General features: G+C 39.6%; 2 long non-coding RNA genes across 3 annotated transcripts in view; one reads left to right on the forward strand and one right to left on the reverse strand.

Moving 5' to 3' along the window:
- LOC132647189 (uncharacterized) overlaps positions 1 to 14,929 on the forward strand; it is a 107,475-nt gene that overhangs the window by 79,373 nt on the left and 13,173 nt on the right. For both annotated transcript variants that reach the window (XR_009585499.1, XR_009585501.1), the window contains exon 2: positions 6,985 to 7,080. This is a non-coding gene — a long non-coding RNA (uncharacterized LOC132647189). The remainder of the gene's footprint in view (positions 1 to 6,984; positions 7,081 to 14,929) is intronic.
- The window catches only part of LOC132647192 (uncharacterized), a 132,089-nt gene that overhangs the window by 51,640 nt on the left and 65,520 nt on the right, over positions 1 to 14,929 (reverse strand). The window lies entirely within an intron of this gene.

The raw sequence follows: 14,929 nt of genomic DNA on the forward strand, positions 1-14,929 counted from the left end.
CTTCTAAGTGTCAGACTTGTGAGAATCCATGGTCACCTTTGCCCTAACCTTACTTGGGAGGAAGCATTGAGATTTTCCTCTCTAGAGAGGACAACAGGTCTAGGGTAGCATAGGTGACCCTTTTTGAATGAGGCTGCTACCTCAATTTATTTGTTGTTTTCTTTTCTTTTCTTTTTAATTGAGGGGGGTTTGGCAGGGGCTTTTTCAACAGCTGTTGCAATGATCTTTGTTAAAGGTTTCTTTTCAGCTGTTTGTGTATTTTATTAACTGATGTTCTGACACCAAATCATTCATGAAATCCTGAGATAAACCTCACTTGGTTATTGTTTCTAATGTTTTTCACAGCTTAGCGATGAATGAAATTTTTACCATAGGTTACTTGACTTAGCTGGTTAAATTTTGTTGGGGTTTGTATATATATTTAAGGTGATTGCTTTATAGTTTTCTTATTTTTATCTGATTTGGTAGCAACATTATAATGCAGCTGAGATGACGTGAAAGGCACCCTCTCATCATCATTTCCTGGAAGACCTTGAGAACTACCAGTATGAATTTGTTAACTGTTTGGTAAAATTCACCAATAAAGCTATCTAGTCCTGGGCTTTTCTGGATGCATAGTTTGAATGACTACTGCAGCTATAATCACTACTTAATGTTTTGCTTGTTTGCATGTCTACTTTGATTTTTCTACCACCTCCCATGCTAGTTGGTTTTCGTCAACTTGACGTAAGCCTGGGTCATCTGGGAAGAAGAAACTTCTACTCAGAAAATGCATCCATCAAATTGCCCTGTAGGCAAGTCTATGGAGGCATTTTTTTTTTTTTTTTTGGATTATTGATTGATATGGGAGGGTCCAGCTCATTATGGGCTGTGTCCACCCCTACTCAGGTGGTCCTGAGTTGTATAATTAAGCAGCACCAGCAAGCCATAAAAAACAAGCCAGTAAGCAGCACTTCTCCATGACTTCTGCTTTAGTTCCTGCTTCCAGATTCCAGCTTGAGTTCCTGTCATGAATTCCCTCACTGATAGGCTGTGATGGGGATGTGTCAGCCAAAGAAATCCTTTCCTCCCCAAGATGCTTTTGGTTGTGGTTTTATAAAAGCGATAGAAAACAAACTAGGACACTTTTTGAGTGCCTTTTGGTTTGCATCTTTCTGGGTCTTTATCTAATCCATATTACTGAATTTGTTGCCATGCAATTGTTCATAATTGGCTATAGTGCGTGCCTCTCATATTCTTCTCATTTCTGTGTAGCTGTTAGCTCTATCGCTTCGTCTATTTCTGGTTTTAATACTGTGACTATTTTCTCAGTTTCTCAGTTTTGCTAAAGGTTTGGTTGACTTTTTCAAACAATTTGCTGGTGTGTTAATTTTCTGTATTCTTTGGCTGTTCTCCAGTAATTTCTAATCCAGGTTTTGTTATTTTTTATCTATTTATTTTATGTTTTGGGTTCTTTACTTCCAGTCTTACAGTGGAAGTCTAAGTCATGGGTTTGAGAAATATTTTTTTATCTTAGATAATAAATTTATTGTTTTTCTATATCACTTAAGATGACTCTCTTAAGTTTTGCTGTATTATATGTAATTTTTAAAATCTCAACATGATTCATTTTGTTGTTTATTCTTTGACTATTGGGTATTTAGATGTGTGCCATATATGTTTAAGTCACTTAAATGCATTTATTTTGTTAGTTTCATGTCTCATTTCATTGTGGATGGGGTATATTACATAAGCTTTATAGCCTTTCTAACTTAATGAATTATTCTTTCTTCTGAAGCATATGGTTTAGCTAGAGACTGTCCCATGGGTCCTTGCTTCTCCAGTTGTCAGGTGCAGGGTGTGTAGACACGGGTTGGGGGTAATTTGCTGATACTCTGCCTTTTGTAGAATTGCTCAGTATCCTTCCCCTGCGTGTGATTGCTGGTATAGTCTTAGTTGCAACTGGCATTTTGCTTTTCTGTTTCTCATGTGGTAGCCATTTGCTAAGGCTACCATAAAAATTAACATAAAATTGGTGACTGAAACAATAAAAATTTGTTGTCTCACATTTTTGGAGACTAGATATTCAAGATGAAGGAGTCATCAAGTTTGGTGAGGTCTAAAAGCCAGAAGAGAAACAGCTCACCCAGGATTCTGTCCTTGGTCTGAGAATGGCTGCGTCCCTAATCCTATTCATGCCATCTTCCTTCTCTATGTATCTGTATCCAAATTCACACTCCCTTAAGGACACCTGACATATTGGATTAGGGCCAACCATGACTTTGCTGACCTCATTTTGAAATAACTGCATCTGCAGAAATCCGGGCTCCAACTTGTCATAGCTGAGGCACTGGGGCTCAGAAGTGTAACACAGGAATTTGGGGGAGAAACACAGCATGACACATAATGATCTATCTCAAGCCTTTTCCATTTTTAAAATGTATTTATTTGTTTATTTATTCACTTTACATTCCAATTGTAGCCACCTTTCTCCTTTCCTCCCTGTCCCACCCTTCTTTCCTTTTTCCTATATTCCTCTTCCCTTTCCCTCAAAAAGGCCTCCCACCCCACCTACCCATCACGGCACATGAAGCCATATCAGGACTGAATGAATCCTCTACCATGGTGGCCTGGCAAGGCAGCCCCCCCAGGCGCAAGTGATTGAAAATCATGCAAGAGAGTCCTTGACAAAGACACCCTCCCCCTCACCCTACTCCCCTTACTAGAAAACCCACATGAAGACCAAGCTGTCCATCATGTACAGATGTATAGGGGACCTAGGTCCAGCCCATACATAGTTTTCAGTTGGTATAAACCCACTTATAAGTGGATATTAGACATATAATATAGGACATATAATATAATATAATATAATATAATATAATATAATATAATATAACTAATATAATCTGTACACCTAAAGAAGGTAAGCAAGAAAGAGGACGCTGGGTAAGATGATCAATCCTCACTCAGAAAGTAAAATGGGATGGACATTGGAAGAGGGAGAAAACAGGTAAAAGGACAGGAGCCTACCAGAGAGGGCCTCTGCCTAGCTTCTACCTAGCAGGGTATCAAAGCAGATGCTGAGGCTCATAGGTAATCTTATGAAAGAAGGGAGAGATAAAAGACCTAGAGGGGACAGGAGCTCCACAAGGGGAGCAATAGATCCAAAACATCTAGGCACAGGGTTCTTTTCTAAGACTGATAGTCCAGCCAAGGACCATGCATGGAGATAACCTAGAGCCCCTAGAACCCCTGCCCAGATGTAGCCCATGGCAGCTCAGCTTTTCCATTTTTTTTAATTGCTTCTCTCACTTTAAGGAATCTTTTCTAATATCGCTACCCGATGTTTGAATTCTTTGCTTAGCAGTCTCCCTAAGATTACTTATCCACCATAATTTTTTCAGGCCCCATTTTAGATTGTGCTAACTTTCTCCCAGTGTTTGGGAGAAGTCAACTGCTTCATTTTTTGTGCAAATAATACTCTACACACCACAGCTACCTGTGTGGTAAAGAAATACTCTGCTGTAATTATTTATGTAGTTCTGTGTCTTCTCTAGCTTCTGATAAAGGAAAGGTGAAAAGCAATCGCTTACATGTTCGCGATATTCCTCAGCTTGTTCGCTTTTTCTGGTCCATTTCATCTGTCCTTTAGTTTTGGGTCACAGATAATGTCCTTTTTCAACATGGCTTTGTTACACTCCCCTCCTTTTCATCGTGATGATCAGATCAATCTCATTTCTATAGGTCAAAGATTCTCACATATAATTATTTACATACTGTCTCATGCAGCTGCTGCTTAGGTGGGTTAAGACAAATGAGAGGGGTCGGCATCTGTGCTGTCTTTGTAATTACTTAATTAACTCCCGGGGCTCTTTGATTGTTCACGAAGGTTTAAATGACTCCCTCTGATTGCTCAGCTTTATCCCGAAGAACTTAGTTCACTATCTGTTGTAAAGAATTCTAGTAGCGACAGATCCTCTCTGTTTTGCCCGGGATTGTTGTGACTGACTGTGCCTTCCATTTTGAAAGATTGTTGGTGTATGTAAATTTCTGGTTGACAGCATTTGGTTTTCCTTCAGCACTAAATGCATCGTACTGTTCTGTGGCCTCTTTCTGGAAAGGAGTCAGCAGCTCTGTTTTGGAGGGCTTCCTTGAACATGCTGTGCCATTTTTCTCTTACAGCTTTTAAGGTTTCTTCTTTATCTACGTTATCAAAAGTCACCATGAGTGGCGGCTGTGGAACCTTTGAAAAGCACCCTTTTTAGACCATGTTGAGTTTCTTGAATGTACAGATCACCATCAGTCATCCAATCTGAGGACGTCTCAGCCACTGTCAGTTTTTGACACCTTCCCTCATTCTCCCTCCCGATGTCGCCCTACACACCTGTCGGTGCTCTTGGGGTGGTCCGTGTTTCTTTAGAGCTCTGATCACTTCCCCCATTTATCCCACCATTACTTTAGGTAACACAGACTAAATTTCTCTGACTTTAAGACTGATTCACTGGGAGGTTCAGACTTCAGTCTGGTCTGGATTTTTAATTTTAATTGCTGTACCTTTAACTTTAGAACTTTTGTTTAGTTCACTGGTTGTAATTTCTCTTCATTTGCATTCTTTTTGATTCCCTAGTCCTTTGTACCTTCCTTTACTTCTGTAAACGTGGTTTTCATTAGTTTTGGCCATATGGTTGTGGCTGCATTAAAGACCTGTTTAGTCTGACAGGTTGTCTTGTAGACATTTTCTGAAAGCCAACCTCCACACCACACCCCACCCCACTCCTGGGCTAAAATGATGATTTAAAAAAAAAAAAAATCTCATAGGTTTCATTGTTGTTGAAAGCTCCAAATACTGATTACCGTCTTTTGATGCTTATTTATTACCATTCATTGTTTGTGAAGTAGCTTGGCTTGTATATCTTAACAATCTATTGCCCATGGTGTGAACTGTCCCCCGGCATCTGTAAGGGACTGTGTAGCCTTGGGCATGGAGTCAGTCACCTGGAGTGACTGGGTCCAGCCGGTCTCTGTGTTCCTTTGTGGTTGCTGTAAGCCTGCTCGCCTCGTTAGAGTCGCACCCAACTGTTAGAAAGGTCCACTAATTGCTGCTAATTTCTTCTGAAAGTAATGTCTCAGTGCATGAGTATCTTCACAGGCTGATTGGTTGAAGTCCGGCTTGGTGAGGGACTGCTCCTCTTCATTGTTGTTCCTTCACCTGGCTGTCTGTCTGTCTGGCCTGTGGTGCTGGTGGCTTCCACTGACCAGCAGCATGCTCTTCACTGCTATCGTCAAAGTCCACTGTTCTCTGAGATGACCTTCCTGCCCACATTATTCCGAATCCACTCACAAGGTGCAATCTTACGTGCTGTGGCCAAATCACTGAGCCACTCTACGAATCTGAGAACAGGACAATAACCCACCTCTCCCACAGTGCGTTCTTGCTCTATGAGCACCTGTAACGGCAGTAGCATCTGTAGCTTTCCATTCTCATGAATATTCTCATATGAAAAAGCTAAGGAAGGATAATTGGACTTTTTGTCATCAACGTTCTGTTCCTGATTGCCCCAGCGGAGCTGGTGGACGCTCTCAGTAGGGCTTCAGGAAGAAAGCAGTCCTTGCTGTTTTGGCCACACTGATCTGGAAAGTGGCCTTAGCTGAAGAGGCAGCTAAGAATGGTTGGGAAATTCTAATGGTTCTAATTCTAATAAATGGTTGGCCATTTGTTTATCTTAGAGAGATGAAATAGCATTGGAGTGCTTTCAGGGAGGGACTTTCCCTGGAGTAGAACTCCCAGCATGCTGAAGGAGGGGTAAAGGGTGAGAGAGCAGAGCGTGGACAGGAATTCACAGGTCATAATCACTCACAATCATCAGCAAGTCTTAACAACCCTTTTCAAATTCAAAGCATAGCATTTACTACTTTGATATACACATGCATTACATAATGATTATCACATTCCTCAATATATCTATTACCGCCCCGGTTTTAAAACAGATGCCCAGAACCTGTTCACCATGACAGAAACATTGTGTGCTCTTTGATGGATGTTTTCCTATTTTTCTAACCCTTCTGGCTCTGGTTACCCCTGTTCTACTCTAGTGTTATAAGTTAACCTCTTCAAGTTGCACACATGAGTGGGGTTGCACAGTTTTGCCTTCGCTGTGGTTGCTTCAGCTAGCGTCGTGTTCCCTAGTTTCCTCCACTTTTTTCTCTGGGACTGAATCATGACCCATTGAACACACAGTGTCAGTGCATCCTTGGCTTTTCTCCCTAACCTTGGCTGCTGAGACTACGCAGTGGCAAACGCGAATGCAGCCTTTCTTTGACAGGGTTGCCTTTTCTTTTTCTCCTTCATGGTGGGACTGCTGTACCGCACGGTAGTTCTAACTTGAATCTTTTTTTTTTTTTTGAGAAAACTCGGAGTAGTTTTGCATAGGTGCTGGGGTCCCTCCCAATGGAATGCAGGACTCCCTTTCCCCACCTCCTTCTCAGTGGTGTAGGTGCGCCATCTTCCTTGGGACGGGAGGTAGTTATTTTAACCAGTGAAGTGAGACGCCATTTTGTCTTATTGTGAATATCTATAGTAATCAGTGATTTTTGGCCACTTCTTTTTATGCATGTGTTGGTCATTTCTATATCTTATTTTGGAAAAAAAAAATATCTATTCCATTCCTTGGCTCCTTTTGATTTTGAAACATTCTTATTTACTTGTTGGCTGGTAGCAATTACATAGCGTTCCTTAAGGAGTAAAGTGCCATGATTCAGTAAATTTATACGTTGCATCATTATCACTCAAGATAGTTATGCTATTTGCCATCTCCAGTATTTATCATTGTTATGGGAACATTAGAAATCCTCTTGTCAAGCTCTGTTGAATTTTACCATACAATATTTTGACTAGGATCACTGTTCTACTATAAATTATCTGGCTGGGAGTTTACATCTGTCAGCCTGTTTCTTTCCACCCTCCTCTACATTTTCTGTTTTAACTTTTTTTTCTTTTTACAGGGTTTCTTGGTGTGGCTCTGGCTGTCCTGCAACTCACTCTACAGACCAGGCCGGCCCTGAACTCAGAGATCTGCCTCACAAATGCTGGGATTAAAGGTGTGTACCACCACTATCTGGCTCAGGTGTTTTGATTTCTACTCCTTGATTTTAGCTACTTCAGATTCTACATATTAGTGTAACCATGAGGCTTTTGTCTTTTAGGCCTCCTTTGCCCATTTATAAACTCAGTTATTTATTTTTTTGCTGTTGAGTTGCTGAAGTTCCTTATATATCCTGAAAATTAACTTATCACATCAGTGACTTACAAATTTTCTCCCATCCTGCGGGTTGTCTTTCCATTTTAGTAACATTTCCTTGTCTGTGCAGAAGCTTTGTGGGTTGGCACAGGGCAACTTTGTTTTTGCTTTTGATGCCTGGACTTCAGGTGTTCTAGATAAAACCCGTTGCCAAGTCCAATGTCAAGGGCTCTGCCACTGCCTTCTTTTAAGTGTTTTATGGTTTCAGCTCTTACCTGCTGGTCTTTAATCTATTTGAAGTTGTCATTATAGAACATAAGGGTCCATTTTCCATTTAATTTTTCATGTGGATATCCAGTTTTCCTGGCACCATTTAGTGAAAAAAAAAAAATCTTTCCTGCTTGTATATTCTTACTGCCCTGGACTACATTAATTGACCACACGGATTTCCTTGAATAAATGTTTCTTCATTTCTGGATGGCCTTCAGCCACGTACAAAGATGTTAATAATTACTGAGTTGTTTTTAGTTTAATGATGTCACCCGTTCAAGTTGCGATCTGCAGACTTCGTCCTGGAAGTCACATCTCTACAATTATCTTTAGATGAGACTTAACTGATTAGGGTAAAGGAGACAAATTAATGTAAATTCAAGGAGAACAAACCTGGAGTGTAACTAATTTGGATATTAGTGGCAATTAGTATCTACAGATAGATTTATTTGTAGCTCATTAACTGAAAACTTGCTTCATTTGTGCTGTGACTCATTAATTAGAAAGGTAGGTGGAGTGATGGGGTTCTAATGTGGTTTGACTTCTTAAATAAATTTCAAGATTTGGATATCGAATTGCACTGGAGCAGTAAATAGCAAGTGAAGGGGCTGAAGAATCAGTGACTGTATGCATTTTCTAGTACACCCAGTAACTAGACAGGTCTTAATAAATCTGCTTCGAACCGTATCTTATGTCTCTAAAACTTGCACAGTGGGAGGTAGTTTTATCTCCTAGATAACACAGCATCTGATTTAATTAGCTGAGGGATATTTATAGAGCACCCCTGCCTAGGAATTTACCGTATTAGAAGATACAGATGACTCAACAAGATACCTGTTTCCAAGAAACCCATCCCATCACTACGAATACATTCTCTACATGCATTAGGGGATGGTTCTGAGACAGCATAGCCCCATGACAGATTAGTGGTCCAGCCGGATTCAGCGGGAAATCAGGCCTCATAGGCTTGAAGTTATTAAATTTTTACCAGTCAAAACTCTTAACTTATAAAGAATATCAACCCCACCCCTATGTCGCATGGATCTTCATGCCAGCCAGGCGTCAGTGGGGAGGCTTGTCTCTGCCCCATACAGCATTAGCTGGGGAATAATGATTACATGAACTCTGAAGGGTTTTCTTCCAACATAGTCCTTCTTGTAACTACTTAGAATCACTGAAAAAAAAAAGTTGGTATCTCCAACATTCATTTGTTTAGATGCTCCTAAGACCAAGAAGGGAGATTCTGGGAGTATATTGTCTTATCTCTCTAAACCTCAATCCATGTCCCTCCAGAAGACAGCAAGTGTTTCTTTGTTCACATTGCTATGGGGGAATAATGTTCATTGGAAATGAAGAGGAGGCAGAGCACTTCATAACCTCAGGTAACCACGGCTGAAGGGGCAGCCAAAATTATGGTACAAAGCTGCTTAAGGCTGAAGAGCCCATGAAGGAGTATAGTTTGCCTTGCTACCACAAGGTTTCATTGACAAGAGAAAAGAGATAATAAGACAACCTGGTGAGAGCTACTGCTTCTGAGAGCTACTACTACTGACAAGAGATCCTGCTAGAGCAAACTCCTGACTACAATCTCCAAGAGGAACCAGCATTAGTTCCTGACCATCATCACAGATTTAATGGAGCCACCTAATGGTTCCTTGGTTAAAATGTCTGCCTGAGGAAGCACTATTTCTAATTGTCTGAGAAAGTGCCAGATTGATTTCCAAAGTGGTTGTACAAGTTTACATTCCCATCAGCAATGGAGGAGGGTTCCCCTTTCTCCACATCCTCTTCCCAGCATGTATTGTCACTTGGGTTTTTGATCTTAGCCATTCTGATGGGTGTAAGGTGAAATCTCAGGGTTGTTTTGATTTGCATTTCCCTGATGACTAAGCACAGTGAACATTTCTTTAAGTGTTTTTCTGCCATTTGATATTTCTCTATAGAGAATTCTTTTTATCTCTGTAACCCATTTTTTAATTGGATTACTTGATTTGTTGCTTTCCGCCACTCCTAGACATATATTCAAAATATGCTCAAGTACACAACAAGGACATTTGCTCAATCATGTTCATAGCAGGTTTATTCAAAATAGCCAGAACCTAGAAACAACCCAGATGCCCCTTAACTGAGGAATGGATACAGAAATTGTGGTACATTTACACAATGGAATACTATTCAACAGTTAAAAACAAGGAAATCATGAAATTTGCAGGCAAATGGTGGGATCTAGAAAAGATCATCCAGAATGAGGTATCCCAGAAGCAGAAAGACACACATGGTACATACTGACTGATAAGTGGATATTAGGCATATAATATAGGATAAACATACTAAAATCTGTACACCTAAAGAAGCTAAGCAAGTATAAAGACCCAGAGTAAGATGATCAATCCTCACTCAGAAAGGCAAACATGATGGACATCAGAAGAGGGAGAAGACAGGCAACAGGACAGAAACCTACTATGGCAGGCCTCTGAAAGATTCTACCTAGCATCGTATCAAAGCAGATGCTGAGGCTCATAGACAAACTTTGGGCAGAGTACAGGGAATCTTATGAAATCAAGAGGAGATAGATAGATCCAGAGGCACAGGAGCTCCACAAGGAGAGCAACAGAACCAAGAACCCTGGGCCCATGGGTCTTTTCTGAGACTGATACTCCAACCAAGGACCAATCGTGGAGATAACCTAGAACCCTTGCACAGATGTAGCCCATGGCAGCTCAGTATCCAAGCGGCTTCCATAGTAAGGGGAACAAGGACTGTCTCTGACATGAACTCAGTGGCTGGCTCTTTGATCATCTCCCCTTTCAGCCTTACCAGGCCACAGAGGAAGACAATGCAGCCAGTCCTGATAAGACCTGATGGGCTAAGGTCAGATGGAAAGGGAGGGAGGACCTCCCCTATCATTGGAATTGGAAAGGGGCCTGGGAGGAAATGAGGGAGGGAAGGTGGGACTGGGAGGGAATGAGGGAGGGGGGCTACAGCTGAGATACAAAGTGAATAAACTGAAATTAATATAAAAAATAAAAATTAAAAAAAAAGAAATGTCTGCCTGTGGTACTATACATCCTGAAAGTCTTCATGGAGCTAAATTTAGATTCTGAACTAAGGAGTATTCTTTCTTTGTCAAACAAATTGGCCTCAATGTCAATGAAAAAAGAAGATTGACAGTTAATAAATCTCAAGAAAAAGGCAGAAATTATGATGGCAAATGCATGAGCCTTGCTGTGTGGTTACAATGGGTTTGTATCCATATTCTGGTACATTTGCCACCTGACATCTCTCCAGTGGTCATTGTCTTAGTTTCCCTGTCACTTAAAAAAAATCAGAATATGACAGAAATGGCTCAACAAGATAAATTAATACATATAATATAACCTATCACATTGAAGGTACTGAAAATATAAAACCCAGATGTGTTCTATCCTATCTTGACTCCATGTGAAGCAAAAAGTGACTGAAGTCCAAGAGGTCCCCCAAGATGAGTTCTTCAGTCACATCCTCTCTTTTATATTCCAACAGAAGCAACCTAGGAGGGTGCAACTTAGTAAAACTCATAGATGAAATGCTAGAGGTCAGCCTGACCGTGTAAGAGCCGACACATTGACACATAAAGATGGACCTGCAATTGATATTGGCAATTTCAGAAGCTTTAGAAATCAACATTCTCCTTCTGTATGATCCCCATGATGACTCTAGAACATGCTATCCTTACAGTGTTATGGAAGAATTGCAGTTACAAAAGATTTTGTTTCTGGGAAAGGTTTTCAACATAAGTTTCCTTCACTTCATGCATAGAAACATCAGGCCAAATTTCTTCTAACAGTCTACTGTTTGCTTAGTTCCTTCTTGCCCTAGCTCTATATGTCACAGCTACATGTTTGAGGGCATCAGTTTGCAGCTCAAAATCTGAGCCTTCTAGATTTGATGGGTCAGGTGCTTGAGAAGAAAATGGACTATACTGATTGCTTATGGCTTTGCAAGGTCTACTCCCTTCAGCAGGCTGCAGAGTGACAAGCTGTGCCCTGGATTGTGTGCCTCATGTTTTTCTTGTACTAGATACACAGCATGTGATAGTAACAAGCAACTCATCCTCATGCATACCCCATGATCAGTTAAGGGCTCAAATTTGATGTGTACTTCTGTGACTCACAGTTCGGACGTCTATCCTGCTTTTTTCTACTTAACTCCATTATCAAGGAGACTTAAAAGTTTTGATTGATAGAAAAAGGAAGGGCAGTTTTTCATTTTATATAAAATTGTTTATATATCCGGATCTCACAAACTGTGTTATTCTTTCTGAATTCAAATTGTGTCCACAGTTAATTTACTTAACCTAACATATCTGATATAATTGAGAAAATATGCAGTAATTATAAACATAAACATTTGAAGCATTGCTTTACATTAAAAATCTATGGAATTCATAGAGAGACTAATATTTTGGTTTAGTATCAAGTGACTGACCTAAAGAACACTTTGACAATTATAAAATATTTGCATCTTGGCTGTAATACAAACAACAATACAATTTAATTGTTTTCCACACATTCTACAACATTGACACAGCCAAGCGCAATGAAGTAAACTGAGATTGTCTTTTTTAACTAATAACATTTATTGAGATTTATTTTATGCAAACCCCTGCATTCCACATTGCCTTTTTAAAGGTCTAGCTCTAGCTGGATACAAAAACACAACATTTTATATTCACACATAAAATAATCAGTGTTTCCTGTGTATGTTAAAGAATATTGTGTGCTGGGTCATTGACGTTTATAAGGTGATTTGCTTTAGCTAGGATACAGAAAAACTTTTCAGAAGGAAAGTACAGACTGAGCTGAAAACCAAGACATAGGAAGCTAGCCACTAAAAAGACTGGCAGGATGGGTCTTTCTGGTAGAAAGAAAAACCCACATAGAATCATGACAAAGGAAGAGATGTGAGCAAGCGTGGGAAGGGATGCATGAACAGGGAGTGTTAGGATGATATCAAGTCCATATTTTTTTATTACCTGTATTTGAGATGTTAGAAAAAGAAGGTTCAGAGAGTAATTATCAAAGTACACAGAGGTAATAAGTGACAAATATGTGTTTGGAATTCTGGTCTTCTAATTTTAAGGCCAAGCCAATTCTTTCCTTCCTTCCTTCCTTCCTTCCTTCCTTTCTTTCTTTCTTTCTTTCTTTCTTTCTTTCTTTCTTTCCTTCTTTCCAGAGAAAGAAAGGAAGAAAGGTAGTTAAATGACACAAAAATTATTTTCTGTAGACTCTAATACATGTGGTAATGCTACACATGACTCTACTGTATTTCTTCTTATAGGCTCATTTACCCAAAAGAGTATTGGTAAAGATATTTGTAGTATAGAAAGAAAAAACACACAAAACCACTAAAATAAAGATGGCCATTCTTTTCTAAAATTCATCGTAAGGAAGCAATGTAGAACATAAAAGGAGCATGGTGGCATATGACTGTAATCCCAGCAAATAAAGGTCAAGGCAGAAAGACCATGATTTTATTACCAGACTGAATTACAAGCAAGTCTGAACTTCAAAGTGATAACATATTATAAAGAGGGGTGAAAAGAAGGTAGGGAGGGAGGAGGAGAAGGAGAAATAAGATGAGGAGAAGAGAAGGAAGATAGAATGAAGAGGAAGAATAGGAAGAGTAAAAGAAAGAAGAAAAAAAATTTTAATGAAAGCATTGGTTTAAGAGCTTCAACTAAATTTCATGTGAGAAGCTCATAAACAAGGACACACACATTCACACTCACACACTTGAGTTCTAGCATAAGTATCTCCTGGCATTTTATTTTGACTGTGAAATAAATTTTACTTTTAAATTATAAAATACAGCCAGTGCTTTTAGAATTCAATGTTGAACTGCTTATATTGGATGGATCCATATGCTTAATGGATGTTGAAGCTACACTATGGGGGGGGTATGGAATATATGTAACTCATGTGTCTGGACACACTGCAATATCTCAGATTACTAGGAAGCTCTCAAGTGACCAAGAGAGAAAGGATACAGATATTAAAAATCCATTAAAGCCTGAAATATGGGATATAAGTGATAATAACAAGGGCTCTGTAGTTATAGACCTAAGCAACCATTGATCCAGAACAAAAAGTACAAACCCAAAAGCCTCTTTGACAGCACTCAGGCCTCTACTATGGTGTGCAGAAAGCAGATTTGCCTGAAAATCAGATTCAGGATCTGATTGTGAGAGACAAGTTGAAAAGAAGGTTTCATTTGGGGCTTGGGAGATGACTTGATGATTAAGTACACTTTTAATTCTTGCAGAGGAACAGGTTTGGATCCCAGAACTGATATGGTGGCCCATAACAATACATAACTCTGGTTCCAGGAGATCTTCTAATATCTTCTGAACTCTGTGGGCACTGGTTACAAATATGGTGTACAAATATACATAAAGACAAAATAGAAACAGGAAATAAAATAAATAAATACTAAAAAAAAAGTAAAGAAAATTTTACTTTGAAGTTCCATGAAATCTTATATACCTTTCTTTTTCTCTGTGTGTGTGTGTGTGTGTGTGTGTGTGTGTAAAAGCATGCTCCTAGTCACACTTTTACCTTATTCTTTGTGGTTGGATCTCTCAACCAAACCTAGAACTCACTGATATGGCTAGTCTTGCCAGCCAACTAACTTCAAGTACCTATGTCTGCTTTCTGTGGCTGGATGCCACACCCACGTGGCATTCAGGATAGTTATGGGAATCTGAATTCAGGTCCTCTTGCATGACAAGTGCTTTACCTGCTAAACTGTCTCCCTAGCCCTAAGTCTCATGTTCTAAAGTGAGGGCTGTGACAGAGAAAGGATGCACTCTGAAATATGGGATGACATCATCTAAGGGAGAACCCTGACTCTACGGAACCTAAAAACATTCTGATGCTATGAAAGTATTCCATTGTTTTTGTTTGTTTGTTTGTTCATTTGTTTTACCCAAAAATATTACAGATTCATGCCTTGAGGTTGATGTTAAAATGATGCCAATTCTCCTCAAGATTAGCAAAAGCATTGTTGTTACTGGGCTGATTAATGTACAACAGCAATTGGATAGAAAGAAGCTTTCAAACACCACTGCTGCTCTCTGGATTCAAAATCTTTCTATTCCCCTAAGCACTTTCACAACTTTTTCTATGGCAATGCTATCATGCAGTGCAGTCATGTGGCTCAGTTTGTTCACAGTAAGACTTTTGTGAGGTATAAAAAAGCTCTCCCAGTCCTGAAACAAGACCTAAATGACAGCTACCTCCCCTAACATAAAATCTTTCTATGTCAATGGAATTTAGTAGTTCTTTCTCTTAAGGCCAACTTCTATTTGGCCAGTCAGCAGAGTAGCTGACACTTCTCCCCACATTTATCATCTTGGCTCAACTGTTACACTGTCAAAGCTGCTGAGATGATTGTTCTGT

Source organism: Meriones unguiculatus, chromosome 1 (assembly GCF_030254825.1).
Source record: "Meriones unguiculatus strain TT.TT164.6M chromosome 1, Bangor_MerUng_6.1, whole genome shotgun sequence".
Taxonomy (NCBI): Eukaryota; Metazoa; Chordata; class Mammalia; order Rodentia; family Muridae; genus Meriones; species Meriones unguiculatus.